General features: G+C 40.8%; 1 protein-coding gene across 5 annotated transcripts in view; it reads right to left on the reverse strand.

The window, feature by feature from the left end:
• The window catches only part of robo3 (roundabout, axon guidance receptor, homolog 3 (Drosophila)), a 161,525-nt gene that overhangs the window by 76,962 nt on the left and 63,191 nt on the right, over window positions 1–21,372 (reverse strand). Inside the window, exon 1 of one of the 5 annotated variants that reach the window (XR_007884986.1) lies at window positions 14,418–14,992. The exons of the other annotated variants lie outside the window; for them this stretch is intronic. The gene's annotated coding sequence lies outside the window, so the exon portion shown is untranslated. Of the gene's footprint in view, window positions 1–14,417; window positions 14,993–21,372 lie in introns of those variants that run through there. 5 annotated transcript variants of the gene reach the window in all.

The following is a 21,372-nucleotide window of genomic DNA, read 5'->3' on the forward strand; positions in this document are numbered from 1 at the left end:
AGGTGATCAGGATAGCAACTTGTTTCCTGTGTTCTTCTTCTCCTTTGCTGACCTTTGCGAGGCAGCTGGACTCGCAAGATCACATCTTGCCAGGATTCAAGCTATGCCCTTGTGTCCAACCACAGTGGTTCAACGTCATCATCATCAATCAGCATCCTGTGAGGAACTACTGGCAGCTACACCATGAGCTGAGGGCGTGATTTAAGACTAGGGGTGTGCGACGACGTTCCAGGAGTTGGAGTTCGATCAAAAATAAAAATACTGCTGAAGAGGTTATCGTAGATGCTGCTAGCATCAGTTCTATCAGAACTGGAGGAACAAAGAACAGCACTGAAGGCTTTTTGCGATGGAAAAGATGTGTTTGTCTTCCCCCCGCTGGCTTCAGTAAGAGTTTGACTATGATATATGGTTTGTTGATCTGATTGGTTGAAGTTTGCCTCTGATAGACTTTGATGGTTCATCCAATCACCTGCCAAGTACCTTTTTAAAGTGTCTGCCGTTTTCCAAACCAACAACAACTTCCCAGATAGTTCTGTGTAACAAACCATTGTGCAAATGGGATTACTGCTTTGGAAGGATAGCTAACAACGTGACTACAGCCCAGGTATTTACCACTGGAAACAGTGTCATATGGTCTAACATCAGAAAAAGGCTCGTAATGGTTCTTCCCACAGGTGCATGAATGAGGAGGAGTTCAAAGGTTCAGGCTTTCCTGATAACACCTGATAAGAAAAGCAGTCAAAATTCCTGAGACAAATCCTCTAGAAGGTTTTGGGGGATTTAGAACTCCAAGTGCTTTCCGCTGATGGGAATATAGAGTAGCGTCTGATGGCCCTGCTCTCAATGCAATTACACTCACAAAGATGGAGAAATAGGCGGAAATGGTGTTAAGGCTTTGAAGTTGCTTCAAGTTAGAATCAAATAGCAGCTGGGCTTATGTCTGACATCTACTTTTAAGCACTGAAAGCACACCAGAATGTGATCAGATACACCTTTTAAGGTTAGATTTCAGTGCCATTAACAGAAAGAAACACTGGTATTTCCTTTGTGCCTTTCTTTCTTACACTGAAAATGTACAGAATATTGTCTTGAGTTCATAGGTTGCATATGTTTAATGACATATCATAATCCCATGTCATAATAGCTGATGAATTGTTAGTATAACTTTAATTTAAACCTTCTGTCTGAAACTGGGTTCAAATGAAAGTGTCCAATTTAGTGTCTTAAAGTGTAGGGATACTATGTGCTTTTGACTTTAAATACAAATGGACTTTGCATAACAATGGAGCCACATTACTATTCAAAAATAAATCAAATGTGAGCCACATGCAACTAGAGCTGTAACTAATGATTCAGGAATAAGCAAACAAAATGGCCATTGCAACTTCCCAGACCCTGAGAAGGTCTTAAAATGTTGTTTTGTTCAACAGTCGAATATATATAAATATATAGTTGTACAGTTATTTTCAGAAAATATTTCAGGACTACCAAATAAAACTTCTGATTTGATACATTTCTAAAATAGAATAGAATATAATTCTTTCACAAGGTTACTCTCCTGTGGAATCAATACAGTCATAACTTTGCCCTCTCCCTCTTAAAGCCTCTGAGCAGTAGATAGAGACTGTTCATTTAATGGCTAGGTAGCATCTGTATCATGGGTGAACTGAGTGTGTCTGGTCGGGGGACGGTTTGGATGGCGGTAGAGGGGGGTGTCTGTGGTGAGAGCTCAGCAGGACAGAGACTTTAAGAGCTGACTCATAAATTTTGCAGTCCGAGTTGGTTGGAACAAGCCATGTTGAAATGTAAATCGGAGGCTTTTAAAAGAGGAAGACCACCACGTGTGACTGAGCTAAATATTATGAAGAGAACGTCCAAGTGGCAACCGCTGAACGCCAACTCTTAAATCTGATATGCCTATCATTAAAGGAGATTTAGATTTGATGAAATGATCTCTCAGTCCCCCACATAATAACTGCTGCACCCAAGATGATTTTCTAAGGATGATGAGACATCTTCCTAATCTCCACTGATATTACTGTAATGATGGTGATCTTGCACAAGCTTCTTTTGTGCCACTGCAGTCTGTATATGACAGTACAATGGTACAGATTTGCATGATAGAGACTGCGTGTGCATGGATATTTGAATTTCCAAACTGCGTAGTATTCCCCAGCTACATCGCTCACAGTGAGCCCAGATGCATGTAACAGATAAAGGCGAGGCTGGAAAAGATGAACTCAAATCGGGTTAAATGGACTGCTGCAGTGTGGAGAGTGTGACTGGTTGTCTTGAGAAGGGTGTCTTATAGGAAAGTCTGAACCCTCTAAGGACCTATTAGCTCCTGCCTGTGGTGTACAGCAGGATGGCAGCAACTCTCAGAGCTACATGCGAGCTAATGAAACCACAGGGATGCTGTAGGAGTCCGGCCTGTGCGAGCTAGAGTGTGTTTGACAAGAATGGTGAAAGATGAACTGCTGTCTAAATTGGCATGCCAAAAGAGAGCTGTAGCACATTTGAAGGATATATGTGTGATTTCCCTCGCAGATCCGATAGCTGTCAGTCATCAGCGGTGGGGAAAATGTTTTATATCTTCCCTTCAGAGGCACAAAATGTATTTATTGACAACGCCAATCGACAGACGGGTGACAAATTAAAGATAAAACCTGCATTGCATGTGTGAAAACATGTAACACAGTCCTCCACATAGGGTACAAGGGCTCAATGAATGGTTGGATGAATAAACTAATATAAATCATATGCATTAGATTTGACAGCTATCAGATGTCAGCCCAGATTAACGCCCATGGCAGAAAATCCAAGTTACCATGGGAGAAAACACTTGTTCAGTCCATGTTTGACACTATTATTTGAGTTGATGCAAGTAAGGGGTGTGAAACTGGACCTACTGCTTGTACAAATAACTGCCAAAGCATATTATCATTAATAACTTGGATGACTACAGGATGAACCTTCTGTTTTTTTACCCTGCAGATTGTTTTTATGTTTGTGTGGTTTATACTGTTTCTATACATTTTATACTTTATGTATTCATGCCAGTGCACATACATCGTACATATTTTTTAGCATTCTTAAGATATATATGAATTTTTTCATCACGTTCCTATCTGTGATGCAATATGTGTTTCTTAACAAAATATAAGGTTAAGTAATTCCGGTATGTTTAAGTATGATTATCGTGTACATACACGATAATCAAATGTTGGCAAAGATAATCATGACATGAAATGTTCATACCGTCCCATGCCTACCTACCTACCTACCTACCTACCTACCTGATAAGGTTTAGCTTTACAGACACTATATATCACTATCAGGGATCTTTTCAGTTGACAACTGGAAGGCAGGATGTGAGTGCAAATACAGTGTCTGCTATGTCAGGTTAGGTTAAGGTACTAAAAGATTTACTATAGATCTCATGGCAAGCCTGTACTAATGACATATCTATCATAGAAACACTGAAACAAAGCTGTATAAGATCAGATAACTTATGCTGACTCATTCACACAATGTTTGAAAGTTGTATCTCTAAAATAACATACGCTTGAATGGCTCTTCTAGTGTTATTATACGGTCGGTAAATCCAGCAGAGAAACACAGAGCACTGTATATTTTAATTAATTCTACTCAGCATGAGCTTTCCGACTTACCGGATGTGTCCAAACTGACAGACTATGTATGCACTCTGTATATAGAATATACCTTAAACATCAGGACAAACACATACATAAAGTGAATTCCCATCAAACAACTTCAAAGTCGAGGAGGAGAGAATAAAGCCCGAGAGGGGGACAGAGAAATTGTGCGTAAGACAAAAGTGCACAAAAAAGAAAGAGAGAAATTGGAACAAAACAGCCAGGGGGAGCACAAACTCCTGCTGCAATGTCCTCTCTATAATGGAGGATGGCAAAGTGCTGAGGCAGAACTTTTTCTCATCTAGTGCAAGAACAAGTGGCTCAGTGTGTCCGCTGATATAAAACAAGAACAAGAGGACCACTGCCAAAGATCTACAGTGGATTCACACCCCCTCCCCCGGGCCAACTCCCCTGCCTTATTTCACCACAAATACAAGTGGGCTTTCATCCCTGAGCAGATTTACTTCCTCTGAAAAGGCAAAAACATCACAACAACACCCAGTAATTCACCCACATCGCTCCAGTACTCTTGACTTGCATTGTAATGCTGATAGAATGGGGGGAGGCGGTGGGGGGTAGGGTGATGATTTATTTGCATGTGGGGGGGTAGACTTCTACTTGTCCCTCTGAAGCTCTTTAAAATGTCTAAAAGTCCTACAATAGAGAAATTAAAAAAATAAATGTCTACTTCTTCTATTTTGATACCAAATTACAAGTGCATTAAAAGTGACTGTTTAACAGTGGGATGATGATACAGCTTTCTCTGACATGAAAATAGTTCCGCTCCAATTATCCAGAAATAATCCCCTGCTAAGAAGTCACAGGTCAAATGAGTGACTGTCAACTTGTTTCAAGCATGTGAGTACAGATGTGCTCACTGTGCTGCTGTTGACAAAAGGCTGTGACAGTATCATCATCAAAAAAAGAAAAAACGGAAACAAAAAGGAAGCAATTTCAGACAAAGATGTAAGGTAGGTGGGACGTTATCTCGAGCAGATCTTGTGATTTGAAATATGGAAAGTTCATTTCGACATAATTTTACTTGACAAGCTATCCGCTTTAGATGACAGGCTGTTAAACCTTCTTCTGCGCCTCCGTAGCTCTGGATGTAAATATGCTCTTACCCCCGCATCTTTGCCACACTGCATCTCACAGACTCAGACACTATTTTCCACTACACTACGGATGGTGTAAGGCTCAGATGATGCTCTGACTCATACAATAAATCCACAAAGGGGGCTCATTTTGTCTGATATTTGTACAAGGCTCAATCTCGAGGTCAACAAATATCCTCACACCTGCTTACCAACTGTCTCACCGCTGAAGGTCCAGCATGCTACCCGCCCCCGAGCCCGACCCTACCGGCTCACAGAAAGTGTATGTGTCATCACACATAGGATCAAAAATATTCTGTTCACTGCGGCCCTGCAGGGAAAAGGACATAAAACACGGTTGGCACTTCAGCCCCATCAAGTCTTCTACCCAGACAGGGTGAGAAATGCCTTTCATTTCGGCATGAAGGACTTGAAAATAAATCAGAATACTGTTATATATCAAAAGCCGGCGCTCCTTATCACTCTGTGGTGAGTTGTGGCAAAAAGAAAGATTAAGCCATGCTCTGGCTTAGCAACTAAAATTAAGGCTAAGCTGAGCTAACCTCACACAGCACTCAAGATAACCACCCTCCCGCCCAATTCTACTTCATAAAAGACATAGATGTTAATGGCTAAGAAAAGTCCTTTTAAGCAGAAATTCCAGTAGCAATAAGTACCTGCCACTGGCGAACAGAATGAGCTCCATAATCTTTAAAGAAGGGACAGAGGAGAGAAGGGCAGGGCGTGAGATGACGATCAAAAGGAAATTCAACAACTTCTCTATTCCGACCCTTCCCTCATCTGCAATTCTTTTTAGCGGGCTGGCTTGACTCTTTTTCAGAATTTGTTGTTTTACAGCTCTGTTGCCTCCTCCTTCTTCTCCTGCTTCTCACCAGAAGCCACAGGAATTGATTTGCAAATGTGCATTCAGAGTTAAATTGGCAGCAGTGAGGGAGGCAGGCTGGAGTGCTTTCTCTGCAGCCTCCTACTCTTTGACCCTGTGGGGACAACAAAATGAGGCACTTGCATGAGAATACAAAGTGCCAGCCATAAAGAGACAGCCTCCTTAATTGAGTCTGTGTTGATGCTAAGCATCTAAATGGGCAGGGTCAACTTTGCAAAAGGAAATTGGGTGTTTTTATCATGTCTCTCTTGGGGCCATGAACAGATTCATGAGTAGGGGCTCAATCTGCTTCTTTTTGCCCGTCTTTTAGAAAAGGGGATTGTGGAAATTGGAAGCAAAAATATCCAAACTCCCACAGCCACTCCCCCCAAAAAAGACCTTTCCACTAACAACTCTGTTTCATGCTCCCTCTGAGTGTGGCCTCTTGTGCTGGCGAAGCTGCTAAAATGAGTTTTGGCTAGATGTTTGGGCAAGTTGACAAGACAGAAGCAGCTTGCTGTAAATAAAGAGCAAAAAGTGGCCCAACAGGAAAAGACAGTAGAGTCTAACAGACAAACTTAACTCGTGGTAAAACATGACGGAGAGGGTTGGAAGTTGATTATGCTCTGATTTAGTTCCAAGTACAGAAACAACACCGAGGGGGCAGCAAACGGCCTTATATATATGGACATTTCAACTTCTTATGTACTTACTCCAATTTCTGAAGCCCATTTCGGTATGAATAATCAAGTATCGGCTTCTGCAGAACATCAAATATTAACATTGATAATGCAGAGGACGGTTCAGCTAACCATTCTCATATTTAAACATTCAGAGAACTCTGAATGCAACTTACAGAAACATTCCAAATAACAGTCCTGAGGTCTTAAATACAAACCAGTCCAACATCCTTCAAGTTATCACAACTCCTGCCAAGAGTTGTCAGCTTGAGTTCCAGTAGCCCACCAGTAACAAGCATCGATTTTCTCCACCGAGTCCACCGAGGGATTTTTTGGAATGGGCTTAGAGAGAACAAGAGAGCAGCGAATGTATGAGCTACACTCTCACTCTTTGATGCAAGTGTTCTGTGTGATGAGACCAAGAAGAGACAAGGGGAAACAGAGGGGAAAATACTGGAGTGAGCGAATCTGAGTACATGTTGGCTGCAGTGAATCTTGACAAGAGAGAGAGATGGTAAACCCTTTAATCGTAGTTTGTATGTTGAAGACTGCATGATTTCTTATCACTAATTATCAGTCCATTAGGGTTCACAAATGACGGCACAGCATGTGCTCTCTGGCTCATGTTAGGAAGAAAATCCTCGAGGGGCTCCAGGACGGGCTGGTTGCGGGTGGCCTGACACAGCTGCAGGGAAATGCCATTGGTTTCCTGTCCCACTGCAGCATATTTCAAGATTAGCTCCTATTAGACCTGTGTCCGCTTACACACAGGCTGACTGCTATCTGTCTGATCACACAAGTCAATCTGAGGGAGGAAAGGGTCGAGACAAGGACTTCCTGAACTCCAGAGTCAACAAAGACGCTGTAAAACAAATCAACAATGAGGGCTGTTTTTAATTTTCTATATAAACTGATAGCAATTAGAGTTGACAACCTATGTCAGAGTTTACAAAAAGTAAAGTAAAGCTTAGCCTGATTTGAAGTTTTAGCTCATTTTCCATTCTTAAGTCAAATTTGCAGATATTAATTTACATGAGATGAGCTATAATCTGGGTGTGATAACAGTGAATGATGATGGGGATTCCCATCAACATTCACTGTTGAGATACATCGAACTATTCAGCTTGTTTCACTGATCATTTTTTATGATGATACACTGTCTGCACTGTAAGGAGACTAGAAGAATCCTATATATAGAATGTGTAATTATAGTAGTGAAAGATCCTTTATTTATAACTGTGATAACATTACTGTACTCCCTTTTACGTGAGAACACAAATATCCAAATCAGCTGGACCAGACATTAAACGGACTTTCTCCAGACTTTCTCCAGAGTTCATATTGGCAGCTCATGAAAGGGAAAAGTGGATAGATGTGTTTGTGACTCGACAAGACATTTCAAGAAACATTTATTCTAATGTGTAATTAAGACATTAGGTGGAGAAACTGATGTAAAGGGGGGAGTTTAGGAAGAGCGAGGAATGTATTCAAACCCAGCTGCCTACCACTCCTCTAAATGTTACGATTTTTGCAGCGAGTTGCACTTAAGAGATAACAAGTAGAGGAGGCACTCTAATTGCCTCGTCACCAAAGTCCCATTTCTTTAATAAGCATTTTCCTTCAGGACGTCATGCATAACTGTCAGTCATCAAACAGAGCTGCTACAGAGAACAAATAGCCAAAGACACACTCTTTCCTATCGCTGAGTCACTTTTTGTGTATCAACACTCCCATCACAAAATAACAGGTACCCAGCAACTGTCACTTTTCAAAAAGAGCTGTCCCTGTTAGTTCTAAAGCCAGCCATTAAATCATCGACAGCGGCTGTCAAAATCCCTCCGTTACAGCATCACCTTGATACACCGGTGCTGAAAATGATCCATTATCAGTTGGCTCCTTTCCACACCAAGCTTTCAAGTGCCAGACTCTCACAAACATATCCAACCCTCTGACAAAGTCATAGCGGCGACAGCTGTAGCTATACCCGTGGGCTTTCCTTTTGACTCTGCCGCAGAATTTTGTTGTGCTTCAGACGGCACTGTGGATAATAAAAACTGGGTAAACATGAATATTAGACTGTCTTGCCAGTCAGACTTGAAAATCATACACTTGTTTGACAGACGGTCGGATAGTAAAGACATAAAGGATGTTGGTGTTGTATAAAAACAATGCAGAAAGGATAATGCCAAATATGTACAGTCAGTTGTTCAGCTATACTAATTGAACCGTTTTCCAAATTAACCAATTACAAGCGAAGGTGTCATTTCCACTGGGGATGGGGGAAGATGTCCCCCTGACAGTTTCAATTTGATTTATTCACTGAAAGACCACTAAACCGTGTCCTCTGACTGTCCAACTGCCAAAATCCAGATGGAAGAAGATCAAAATGGTAAAATGCTCATCCTAGTCGCCTTCAGTTATTACGATGCACTTATAGAATTTAAGCTTTACAAGCAGTAGCAAGTGATTTCCAGACTTTTTTGTCTGAATACAAGCTGCCCTACTTTCTTGGTGGATGTTGAATGCAGCTTATAATTTATAAAGCTTATAAAAGCAGATAATTCTCCTAAAAAGACACTCAAACTCATCATCAATTAGAGATGAGGATGTAAGCGACCAAGCTCTTTGTTGTAAAAATAGAAATAAAGCATTGCTTATTGAGTTTAAATATTTGCTGTTGACAAAAACATTTTAATTTATAACATAATATTTCAGGAATCAAGAAAAGTACAAGTATAATGCTGGATTTTTATTATTCTTGACATTATTAATTGCTATGTGAAATAAATTAATCTAAACAAAGAGAAGAACATTTATATTACATATGTTCTTTTTCTGTCTCTTATAAAAGAGAAATTGCAGATAACACTTCCATCCTTGCTGTACCTGCAGTTACTGTGCAACCAATTTATAATATTTTGTAAGACTGTAATAACTGTAAGACTGAGATTGGGTTTACACTATACAGCAACACCTGTATGGAAAACCATCTGGTTCCACATCTGGGACCTGCTGCGTGGAGATTTACTATTTAATGACTGTGATGAATTATAGATTTTTACAAACCTCTGTTTGTGTATTTTAGTCCAATTGAAGTCAAATGTTTGCCCATTATGCATCATAAAGCGTTACATTATCCGCACCACAATCACGAAATATATCCCCCTATAAACTGAAGATATGATGTAATATAATGTTAATAGTGGTGTGTGCAGGTCAGCTCCCTTCTCCAATATCTTTACCATGAAACATACACACACACACACACATTTCCCCAGTACATTTATACTGCATCTCTCCTCTTTGAGAAGACATTCCGGATGTGTCCCATTTTTGTGGGCAAAGAGGATGCAGGGAAGAAAGATGCCTCTCTGGAGATGAAGTTGGCAGATTGTGGCAGTGAGAGTTTGATGGGGACGTTTTTGACGTAGCGTGTGAATTTATGCGCGCCTTTTTTTTCTCCAATCACTTTAATCCTTCGCCAGTGACAGCAAGGAAATGGAGAACAAAGCAATTCTAATCTCAATTCATGCAACACAAAACAACACGCAATCCACCTGTATTGTCCAATTAGTGGCTGATAATGCAGCCACTAAACACTGATACGCAGCACAGCAACCGCCTGCGCTCTATTACTCTATGAAGGATTCGCCTCATTCCAAATATATTTCAACATTATGACCAGTGATGGAGAGGTCAGCCCTCCTAAAACCACTGGAACTAATGTTGGGGGCCATCCATCTGTCTACAGCCTGAGGTGGGGAGCTCAGGCGGTACTGTGTCGGGGCCCCTCAGGCAGTCACACTTGAGACCTTTAAGGAGAGGGGAAAGCTGACTTGTCCTGTCAGCACCCACTGCTAAATAGAGTTCCTGCTCAGTTTAGTCCCTTTTCTTTGATGGTCAACGGAGAAGTCTCTGGTGCCCCATTGTGTGTTTATTTTGGCCCTCTGTGCCGGGAATGTGCAGGGCAGATATTAAGCATTGCCATTAGGAGAGGGAGTGCAACCCTCAGCTGGCAGATGGAGTTGTACAGAGTGAAAACAGCCTACGGTTTCATTTGTTAAGAGAAAGTGATGGGGCTTTTTTTTTCTCATTTACAGTGAAATGAACAGATAACTTGTTACTTATGCATCATAAGGCATTGTCAAACTGTTGTGTAATGAATATTTGGGTCTGTGAAATGATCATGGGTATATACATTGTTAATGTATACAGGTAATCAGTGTTAAGAATACAGAAATTTAGCACAACTCCCAAGTTTTTTCAAAACTTATTTTAAAATTTAGCAGGCCAGGAGCTGTGTAAAAAAAAAAGGCCGGAAATGGGCAACAAAGCTTTAAACTGCAATTTCAGCGTGTGATTAATGCTGCTGATTGTGCGATGACAGGAAGAGGATGTTTAGTTCCTTGCCCTGCCTTTTGAGTGTTATTTTTCAGTCAGCATGAATTAGGATTCACTTGTACCTCAGTGATTTTGAGGATTTCAATGTATCATACCAAGGCTGGCTGAGCTATTGACAGCCTAATTGATCTGTAAAGAACAGATGGGAAGGCGGGTGGGGGAGGGGTAAGGTACACTCAGTGTGTGAGTGTGTGTTTGTTCTCAAAAACTGACTACAAAGCCTTCTCTGTCTCCTGTTTTTTGCTCTGCATTAAAAAGACATGTCATCAATGCCAATAGCAAAAACACGAGCTGGTGTATGTTGCCTTGCTCTGCTGTTATGAGTCATCCACAGTTACACTGTTAAAAGTCAGTCACATCAGCAGAGTGCCACTAACAATGGCATGGTTGTACAAAGACAAACTAGCCCTGGGTTAACCCTTTATAGTAGGAGTGTAAGAAAATATAAAAAACTATCATGTCATGATATTTTGTTTTGGGATATCGTATCGATTCTCAGAAACAATTTTTGTGTTTAAACCATTTTAGTGTTTGAACACCCAACAGCTGGACAGCAGTAAACTGAGGGTTATGGTTCCCACTGTTCTGGTTACATAAAATAAAGTTTTCCTAAAATTAGATAAAAAAATGTTTTTAAAAATCGCAATATTTTGCCTAGCTGACAGTATCACTATATATATTGGATCATAACCCTCATTGTGATATGTATTGACAGATTCTTGCCAATGCACAGCCCTACATTGCAGTGTGGATAATGAGTCACAGGCGTCCGACTGATGACCTGAGCAGTCCGATCAATTATTCAATACGTAAACCAACAAACTGGATATGGATCACAGATACTAAAGGGTTAGTTCATCCAAATTACAAAAACACATATCTATATACATATCTGCCTTACCTCTGGTTTTATTTAGCCATGCAGACAGTTTTGAAAAATCTGTCACCACGTAAACACTGAGTATATAATGTCTTTCCAGGAAACAGTCCTGCACAATGAAGGCATTCTACGGTAAAGTTGAAATGATGATCTGTCTTGTTGTTTCAGTAGTACACATTTCTCGGCTACGTGATGATTCATGACAGTGAACTAAATATATTTGGGTTTAGGATTTCTGGTCAGATAAGACAACTCGAAGAAGTCCCATTCGGCTCTTGGAAATTATAATGGGCATTTATTTTTACATCTTTGTGGCATTTTTTTTTTCTACCAAAGACACAATCCCTATTAAACCTGCTGGCATTGGGGCATGTTGATTATCTAGAATAACAGGGACATTGTTTCTGTCGAGAAATGCTGTTTTTTTTTTCATTCCTTTTTTAAGGAAATACCTGCCACAAATGAAAGTCCATTCACCTCCATTGTATTGGTTTGGAGGCAGATTTCTGATAGCTTAAAGAGACCATACTGGACTGTCACAGCTTCAATCCCAGCAACAAACTGTCCTTGACTAATCCATTAAAGCCCTCCCAACCTCACTGTAAGTCACTGTGGATGACAGCGTCTTAAATGCCTCATGTGAAAACGAACAACTGCCAGTAACCAAAGAAAGCACTTTGAACAATGAGATGTCTGGATAATTGTGCTATTTCAGCCGCATTACACCCCAACCACACTTCCGTCCCTGAAGGAAATGGAGTTGTGCTGTTTGATCTGGTAACTGGTCTGTTTGGGGACATTCACGACGAGACAACAAGGCAGCTGTTTTCAAGCCAGTCACTCCAGTGAGAGCATGACAAACACATGGCCCGTTGACGGTGGATGGGGAGAGCTGCCGGAGACTGCTGTGTTGACTGATGGTGACACAGATGACTGACAATCACAGAGCAGACTCCAGTGTCACCTTACTGGCCAAACAGTCTGAAGACCAGACCCCTGAAACATGACTCCAACTCCACATGGAGGGGGGGGCATTCAGATATGAAAAGGAAAAGGGAGACAGGAAGTTCTTTTTATCATAGAGTATAAAGCTCATTTTATCCTAATATCGGAAGCTTACTCTCCCTTTAATCTAAAAAGCTCTGGATGGCAGTGTCAGAATGTGACACGGATGCGTATTTAAATGTAAATTTTAACACATAAAAAAAGAGTTGCTAAAAACAGTACAGGCCTTTTTATTAAAAGTCACTGTGTGTTTTGCTAAAGTGAAAATAAGTCGCTTTAATCCAGCCTTTGTAGTCCCAGAGGAGCATCTGGAGTCACTGAAGGAGCACTTTCACAGATGCTGACTTCATATGCTGTGGGTTCATAGCCAATGTTTACAGGCTTGTAAAAGGCAGCCCCAGCAGTGGGTCCAGGCCCAAAGACACCATGCTGTCACAAACTATAACGTCCCACTTGCGTCGGAAAAAATAGCTTTTGTACAGCACGGCCGGGGGTGTGTCTGTGTAGAACACAGAGACGTAGGTATGCTGACAAAGAGCCTGTAGCCTACCGGTAGCGGATTACCAGTTACACATGTGATTGATGGGGGATCTGTGGATCCAGTCATCCCAGAGGTGGCTCAGGCTACAAGTGAGAGTCTGGGTGATGCTGTGTCATTTTCTCCACATAGATTAGTGTGAGAGGAGCTAACATTATAGGCACTGTCTTTGAATATAGAGTCATTACAAAGCTATTAAACAAAAAGACCAATATGCAGCTTAGTACAGTCACTATTAGGGTTGTAAGAAAATATTAATACACTTGAGTATTATATTTTTTTTTCTGTGATAACGTATTTCTTCTCAAAAGCACTGCATCGATTGTTAAACCCCGAACCACTAGATAGCAGATTTCCTAAAATTTGATTTTATAGAAATCACAATATATGCTTACAGCATCGCAATAGAATGAACCGTAACCCTTGTATCGTGATACATGCCATATCGCCTTGTTCTTGCCAATACACAGCCCTGGTAGCGAAGGATTAAGGGAAGGCTAAACCAAAGGAAACAGAGCTTTGTATTCCAGAATACATCTTTATCCACCATTGCTGCATTTATTATTTGTCTGCTCAGTGCAACTATGGGATCCCACATCTACACAGGAGTGCAATCAGATGGAAATAGAAGAACAGTTGCAGCATCTGGTGAAAGCTTTTATCCAAAGCGCATTACAGTAAAGAGAAATCATACATTTTTTATAATTGTTGTCCACAGGAGGAACTCCAACTCCCAACCCTGCCGTGCTCACTTACAGCACACTGACTGCATCAATGAGTGGGAACTGACTGCTGCTTCTGTTGCACAATTTGCATTGTGCCGAGTTTATGCCTTCATCTAACGGGCCTAATAATAGAGATAAATGAGCAGGCTAGAAAGACAACAAAGTCAGATTTCTGTGGGGAGCAGATGCTGGTGTGAATCCAAAGTCCCTTGGGCAAGACGCACAGCGAGGCTGCATATGGGCTGCTCTTATGTCTGCTGGTTTAAGTGGCCTTTAAAATGACATCATCCAGGAGGATTACTCACACATTTGCACTGACCAACACTGACATATATGCAAGGGTCCCTATGTTAGTTTCACGTGAATGGTCCTATGTGGAAAGGAGGACAGGAAAAAGAAACTTTGCATGTTTAAAATTGCTGGTCTCATTTTTGTGTGGGACCCCCCGTTAGAGCCCTGGGGAGTCAGTGAGACCTAGTTTGGGAGCCACTGATATGAAGCATAGGCTCCATCTGTGCGAACATGACCCGAAAGAACCAGTCAATTTAAACTTACCATATGCCAAAGTTCTGAGTGCAAATAAGAGCAGTAGGGGAACCAAAGTCTGGCGGTACTCCATTATACACTCTGATCTTTCATAGGTGGACAGGGTTGGTCACAGTCAGTGAGGCAGGCTGTCCAGCAGCAGTCACAGTATATCCAAACACTTCCAGTCTATGGGATGAAATCTCCGCAAACAGCATCAAACTCCACCGGCAGCATGTCAGCCGCTGGAGAATGAGGTCACAAGTTCGAACATCCCACACAGTTAACTTTTTACTCCCGCTCCGAAAGTCTGCGTCCAATCCCCGCGGACAGTCCGTGAGAGGCAAGCCGCAGGTGATGAGAGGAGAGGCGGCTGTGAGTGGCAGGCAGCGCGCGGCGACTATCCCGTTTTCACATTAGATACCACAGAGGAGGAATATTCATAACGGCGCCCTCCGACAGTCAATGAGTGCCAAAGTGCGGGAAGTCATGGCGCTGAGAGGGAAGAAGTCCACTTTGATAAACACAGAGCTCAGTTTCTTCTTTCTGCGGCCACTGTCTCTGTCCCCCTCCTCCGCTCCGCTACTAGCAATGAGTTACTACTGCCTCATCACAACACAGCACGGTCCCGGAGCCACAACACACTGCTGTAAAGCCAGCTGCAGTGGGATAGGGTGTTCCGGTCCCACTTTCACAATAAAAGCGAGAGTTACGGACGAGTTGCAATGTTTATTAATGAATAAATAATAAATAAATAATTTAATGTTTATTTGTGTGAATAAATAAATAAATAACACATTCATGGGAAATCCATTGAGTCACTACCACAGTCTTTGTGACTAAGCACAGATCTGACAAAATAATATACCTAGTTCATGTGTTTCAAAAAAAATTACGGCAAACTAGAAGTCATAATTTAGGATGTTATACGCCTCCTTTTTTACCTTCACAATTCTCACAGGCCCTGGTTATATATAGTAAATTATTTTAATTTGATTATATATTTTTTACACTTCAGTAATTGTATCCTTTACGATTCAGTAATGAGTTATATTTCCATATTAAAGTACCGTAATGTAGAAATTATGTATTGTATACTGTAAGAAAATTTTTTTAATACACTCGATCGTACCTATGTATTGTATTTGGAAGGCGCACTCACCGTGCTTCCGGTTTGCTCTTGGTTAATTCTGCCTACCTTCACTATCCCAACAGCGCTCTCTTAAAGGGCCAGCGCGCTCTGTAGCCATGCACATGATTTGGGAGCCACTGAGGGACCTTCCTACTGAAAACTGGTTGACTCTTAAATATATTGCTGTACTTCGTAACACAAAAGTGTAAAAAAAAAAAAAAAAAAAAATCCAAATATATGACAATATATTTCAATAAGGCTACCGATGCTTACTAATCAGGTGCTGCTGCACTGTGGTGACTTATTCTGACCACATAAATGTCAAACATGAATATAATCTTATTTGAATCAAGTAGACTACATGTTGATGCATTATTCTATTTATTTATTTGGTCACATGTCTATAGCACTCTTATAGTTAACTTCTAAATGTCGTAAGAGTTTTCCATGTTACAGATACATGGATGACACGCTGAAACTATTACCACTGTTAAAGGCTAAAGCAGCATTCTGTATTTTATTCTTTTAAATAGTTTTTTAATAGTTTGAATTATTTCCCCCAGTGTGGTTCATTGTGCAATATTGTTTATCTGTTTTATTGTTAGTATTTATTTTTACTGATGGGGGCCTTTTATTCTTTTTTTATTATTATTCTCCCTCACAGCTATATGATTTTAATTGCCTGACTTTATTTTTTGCCTGGTGCCTGCTGAAATGTTTTTAATCCTGGTTCCAGTCATGTAAGGCACTTTCTAATTTTGTTTTGAAAAGTACTGTATAAATCACATTAGTTATTATATTATTGTTTTTATTATGTGTGAAGCAAGGTTTCCAGGAAATTGAAAGGTATCCGAGGCATCTGAGGCCGTCTGCAATCCTACAGATTCTACTTGGATTACATCCATTTAGAAACAACTCTTTTTCATTGAAGGCACGCTAGTCAATGTGGTGCAAATGTCAACATTTATCTGAAAGCTGTTATCTAAACGCAGAGGCATAAATTATGTTGGCAGTGGTATGAATCCAAAATGCAAATTTGTCTTACATGTGAAAGACCTTTGATCGTGTCGACTGTGGTGCTATGTATACAAATCAGGCGATGGAAATGACTCAGGCACTAAGAGATACAAACAAACCCCACAAACCCCTGCAAAATGTCACTATTTATCTGAGCCCGGCATTGCCTGCACTTGATGGAAAGCGAAAAGCAATATTACATGTGCCAGGAGATATGGCAAACTGCAGCCAATGAGACTTGACACACCAAGAGCCACAGTTCTGCAATGAAGCAATAAGGAATGATTGGCTGGAGTGCTGTTGAGCTGAATAAATATTAGGGGTCAGACAGACCTAGTAAACACACAGCTCTTGACATTTATAGAAATGCATTGGATGGTGGTATGCATCAAGTAGTGCATACTAAGATGAGATTTTACACTTTCTGTCACGCAGGGTTCTTAACATTGGGGCAAAAAGACATAATTCCACATCACTACAGGCACAGAGCCTGTTGGAGAGTGTTGAGAATAAATACTCTCTTTTTGGGAGCACCAAGAACCACGCAGTGCTTAAACACCCCTGATATTTCTTTCATGTTTTATGCATGTACATGTTTAATTTAATTGCAGAAACTGATTAATTGAGCATCGCTCTGTGATTGAATAAAACATGATGAGGCCCTCCACTAAATGCATTTCCGCTCGCCTGTGACTGATGCTGCTACTTTGGTGCCTTCGTCAAACATTTGGCGTGGCTGTCAGTGGAATCAAGCACTCCATGAATTTAGACTAATTATCCACATTAGGTGCTGAATTACAATGACAGCCCATCAGTGTGGCTTGGTGCTGTTTCTGCACACTTGCAGCTGAGCCATAGATCATAGAATTATGCCCTCTCCGCACACACAAAGGCTCGGTTTTATGAGGCGATTTCTGCCATTCATTTGATTGTATTGTAAAGGCCTTCAGAGTCAGCTTTTGGGAAATGCCAGCATTAAAACATTTCGTGGCAGTGCTATGAAAAGGCAACCTCTGTGATCTATGGAGTCTAATTAGTTGGAAAGGTTTGGGTGGTCAGTTAGTTTTTCATTTCCTTAGCTTAGGACTGATCTTTTATACATCAGTGTTTGAATTTACAAATGATAAATCCAGCTTGCACTTTTCTATATCGGAGGAATTGGACACTTTTGCAGAAAGAAAGGCAGGGACAGCTTTATTTGAAAGCTTTAGCAGCTAATCAATTACATTAATAGAATGAATTAGCACAGATCCACTGAGACAGCTGAAATTGAACAATACAAAGATAATTTTTTAGCAAAAACTTTTGTTCTTTACATGATGCATTGGGCAGCTATAGGCTTCTGTCCATAATATAAATGAACTAATGATTTTAAGTGAAGTGAGACTATGATGTATGCCTGACCTCTGGATTGCTTATTTCTTTTGGCTGAGCCTGTGCTGCTGCTACAAGCAATATCATTATTCTGCACTGTTCAGAGTTGATTAAATGCTTTTATAAAAAAGAAAGAGCAATATCAAGTGTCCACTTTTTGCCAAGAAATCAAACTTCAATTGCTAAGGAGACTGCTGCTCGGAATGCCATTTGGACTTATTATCTCAAAGAAAACTGAGCAATTGCAAATTGTAATCAATTTACGATGAGACAGTCCTCAGTTGTGTAACTCCTTAGTCATTTAGTCGATTAGAAGCCACACTGTTCTATCGTTTTAAGAAAAATTAATGTCAAGAAGCGATCAGCATAATGGATTTCCTTGAAACAAGCTTCCAGCAGCTCTGAAAAAAGACAAATTCCTCAAAAAGTGTATTTCTATTTGCTTGATGCTTTTCCTTTTTGCAGCTTGTGTAGGTCAAACCTGTAGCTCTGTGATTCATGAACTGTCTAATAGCTATAATTTCTGTTGAGGGATACTCATAGAAGTGACTCACCTCCTCACCTCTTTGGAATAATACGTGACCTTGGAGGTGTTCATTAAACAAAAGAGGACATTTTTGCTCATTCATACATTATTTCTATGTAGGTTTAGACTTTAATGTGGTGTGTAGATGATTAGGTGTATTTGTTCTCCCCCAGAGAATGAGCTCTAGCCATACTAGCATTATAATAACAAAAGGCTCCATTATTGCTGTAATGTAACAAATTTCATACATTGCGTGTCAAGGTTGTGTCGTTGTACAGATGTCACTTGTATAACTGAACATTACGCTCTTAAAAATCATAAATCAGTGCCGAGCAGAGAAAAGAAAGATATACAATATTTTCTCAATAGATTGTAGAACTGACTGACATTGGCTCATAGCACTATAATAGAGCAGAATTCTAAAGAGCCCTAAATGTAAGCTAGCAATGCAGCTATAGTGTAAATTCACAGTGTGAAAAGGGAATATGGAAATCTAGATGACCAATACTATAAAACAGCCTCAAATCTCAAACAATGCTGGTCTTGTTCACTGGAGGAAGGCGAACAGGATTCTTTTGTCCTTCAAACACCGTCTGAAATTATATACTGTTCTCCCGCGGAGAAATGGCCAACATCCTTTACCAGAAACACTTCATGTATGAACAACATGATGGCAGCTCCGATATTGCTGGGAGTATTCAAGGGGTAATTTTGCATGCTTACAATTAGGAAAAGTCCCACAGATATGCGCACCCATGGCTGCTGATGTCAAAGATTATAGTTCTCTGTATGTTCCTTTGTTAAGCTGGGGGAATAAGATGAACTTAAAATCTTTAGTTGTGCCCACCTTGAGCTCTGATTTACACCTCATCAGTCATCTTTAAAGCACCTTTACAATCCCTGCATGGCAGACCGTGATGGGCTGTTTATTATGTGGTTATACTTTACTGCCACACCAATGCCAAAGACTGAAGCAGAAAAAACTGAGTTTTAAGATAGCATCAACTGTGCAGTAAGCACCCTGTACAGTTTGAGAGTCATATGCAGTCTAATGCATGTGTCCCTATATCTGATGATGCAGTAGAGCATGGATAATAACTCATTAGGACTGTGTGCTTGTAATCTCGGTAGCTGGCCCATTCTTGGTGAAAACATAAGGACTGGATCTTAGAAATGCCATTAAATGCGTATCACCTGTATCTATAGCCAGGCATTTGAACCTATTCCAGTTTCCCCCCCATTACTAGTAATGAGACCCCTATATGTCTGCACCTTTTCTGACCCATAGCTGGTAATGGGAGGACGGGCCCCTTTAAGAGGCTCCAGTGAATGGATTCTATTATAGATTAATTGATTAAGAGGGTGGCACACCGAGATGACAATATATCTCTTTATTGATCTGCCTTTCAATGAGATTGGCTGTTACCCAACCTCCCTGAGGGATGGAGAGAGAAAAAGAGGAAGAAAATAAGAGAGGGAGAGGGTAAAGCAGGGCTGCTATTAAGGGGGCAACTAATTTCCTGTTTCTCTTTCTGGATTCTCTCAGCTCGGATTCGGTCCTGAGCTACTAGTACGAGGAAATGTGAGCAATCCAAAAGGTTGCATTCACACATATCATCTCATTTCTCCCTGCTTCCCTTCACAATGTCTCCTCTGGTCTCATTATATGAAAATCCACCTCTCTAGCTCCCCCTTCTTCGCCAAGACCTCTTTGTCTTAGCTGTTTCTCCATAATGAGGGGGCCCCTATTAATTTCGGGGCTGTGAAGCAAGACGAGCCCTCTGTTCCCCTCCATCCATGCTCCCTGCATATCTACGGATTGGTATGGGCGTATGAAGATAGAGTGGGCTGGGGCGTCCCCGTCTGTTTGCCACCACACATCATGATGAGAAGGGCAGATTGGAGTGTCAAAGGCGACATTAACCTCTTGTCGATCTGCTGGGGTTTAACCATTCAACTGGTTTCATGCACTGATTGTATTTTGTAATGAGTGGGGATTACGTTTGGCACGCATACCGTAAGCTCTATGGAACTCTCTCTGAAGACAGCAGTTGAGTGGGTTGCCAATACTGGAAATCGGTTATGAAAGGGGACTGAATTGACTTCAGTTGACTGAATGCTTACTTTGAGCCACAGTTTTGCATTTTATGTCTTGGCTGTCTTTTGAGTTCCAAGGATGATGAGGACATGAAGGAATCTTGTATGTGTTTTTCACTGGCACTGAGCCAGGGGAGTACACCTTGGTACAGTAATGGTGTCACTCCACAGTCCCCCTTAATTGTTCACTTGGGTGTGTATCTAGCCACAGAGATGGCTATGGTGACACAGATGCCATGCACTTTACATGATATTCTTATCTAAGTTAACATAACTTAAAATAAGTCAATGATGACATTTGATTTCACACAGGAGTCCAACAGCAGTCTGGTGCATTAAAGTCCAATTTTTATTTGATCCATCAATCCACCCAATCCTCTTCCCCACCCAGGCTTTGTCCCTCTGTATACATGTGTGAACTTTTCATGTGCAGGCGAGGAAAAACGTGACACTGACACAGTATCCTCTGGGGCAGGGGTTCAGAAACCTTTTAAATGTCAAGAACCCCCACAATAGATGAGAATTTTGTCTTTTGTTTTTCTTTTGTCCTTAATTGTTTAATTTTTAAGTTTCAAGATTATAAAGTCTTAGTTAATCAATTATCAATCTGGGATCACAAAAAATTGCAATCAATAAAAACGACCAACCATATTTCTTCCCTTGTTGTCCGAACTACCAACTGGTAAAAAAAAACCCCACAACCCACTCAAGGACCCATATTGGTCGATGGACCTCAGTTTGAAAAGTGGATTGAGGGATCCATGGCTCAGGGTGGTTGGCTGAGTCAACAGAAAGTCAGACTTTGACATGGAAGAAAGCTGTTTGTTTCCTGTTTTCTA

This window comes from Dicentrarchus labrax, unplaced genomic scaffold (assembly GCF_905237075.1).
Source record: "Dicentrarchus labrax unplaced genomic scaffold, dlabrax2021, whole genome shotgun sequence".
NCBI classification, from domain to species: domain Eukaryota; kingdom Metazoa; phylum Chordata; class Actinopteri; family Moronidae; genus Dicentrarchus; species Dicentrarchus labrax.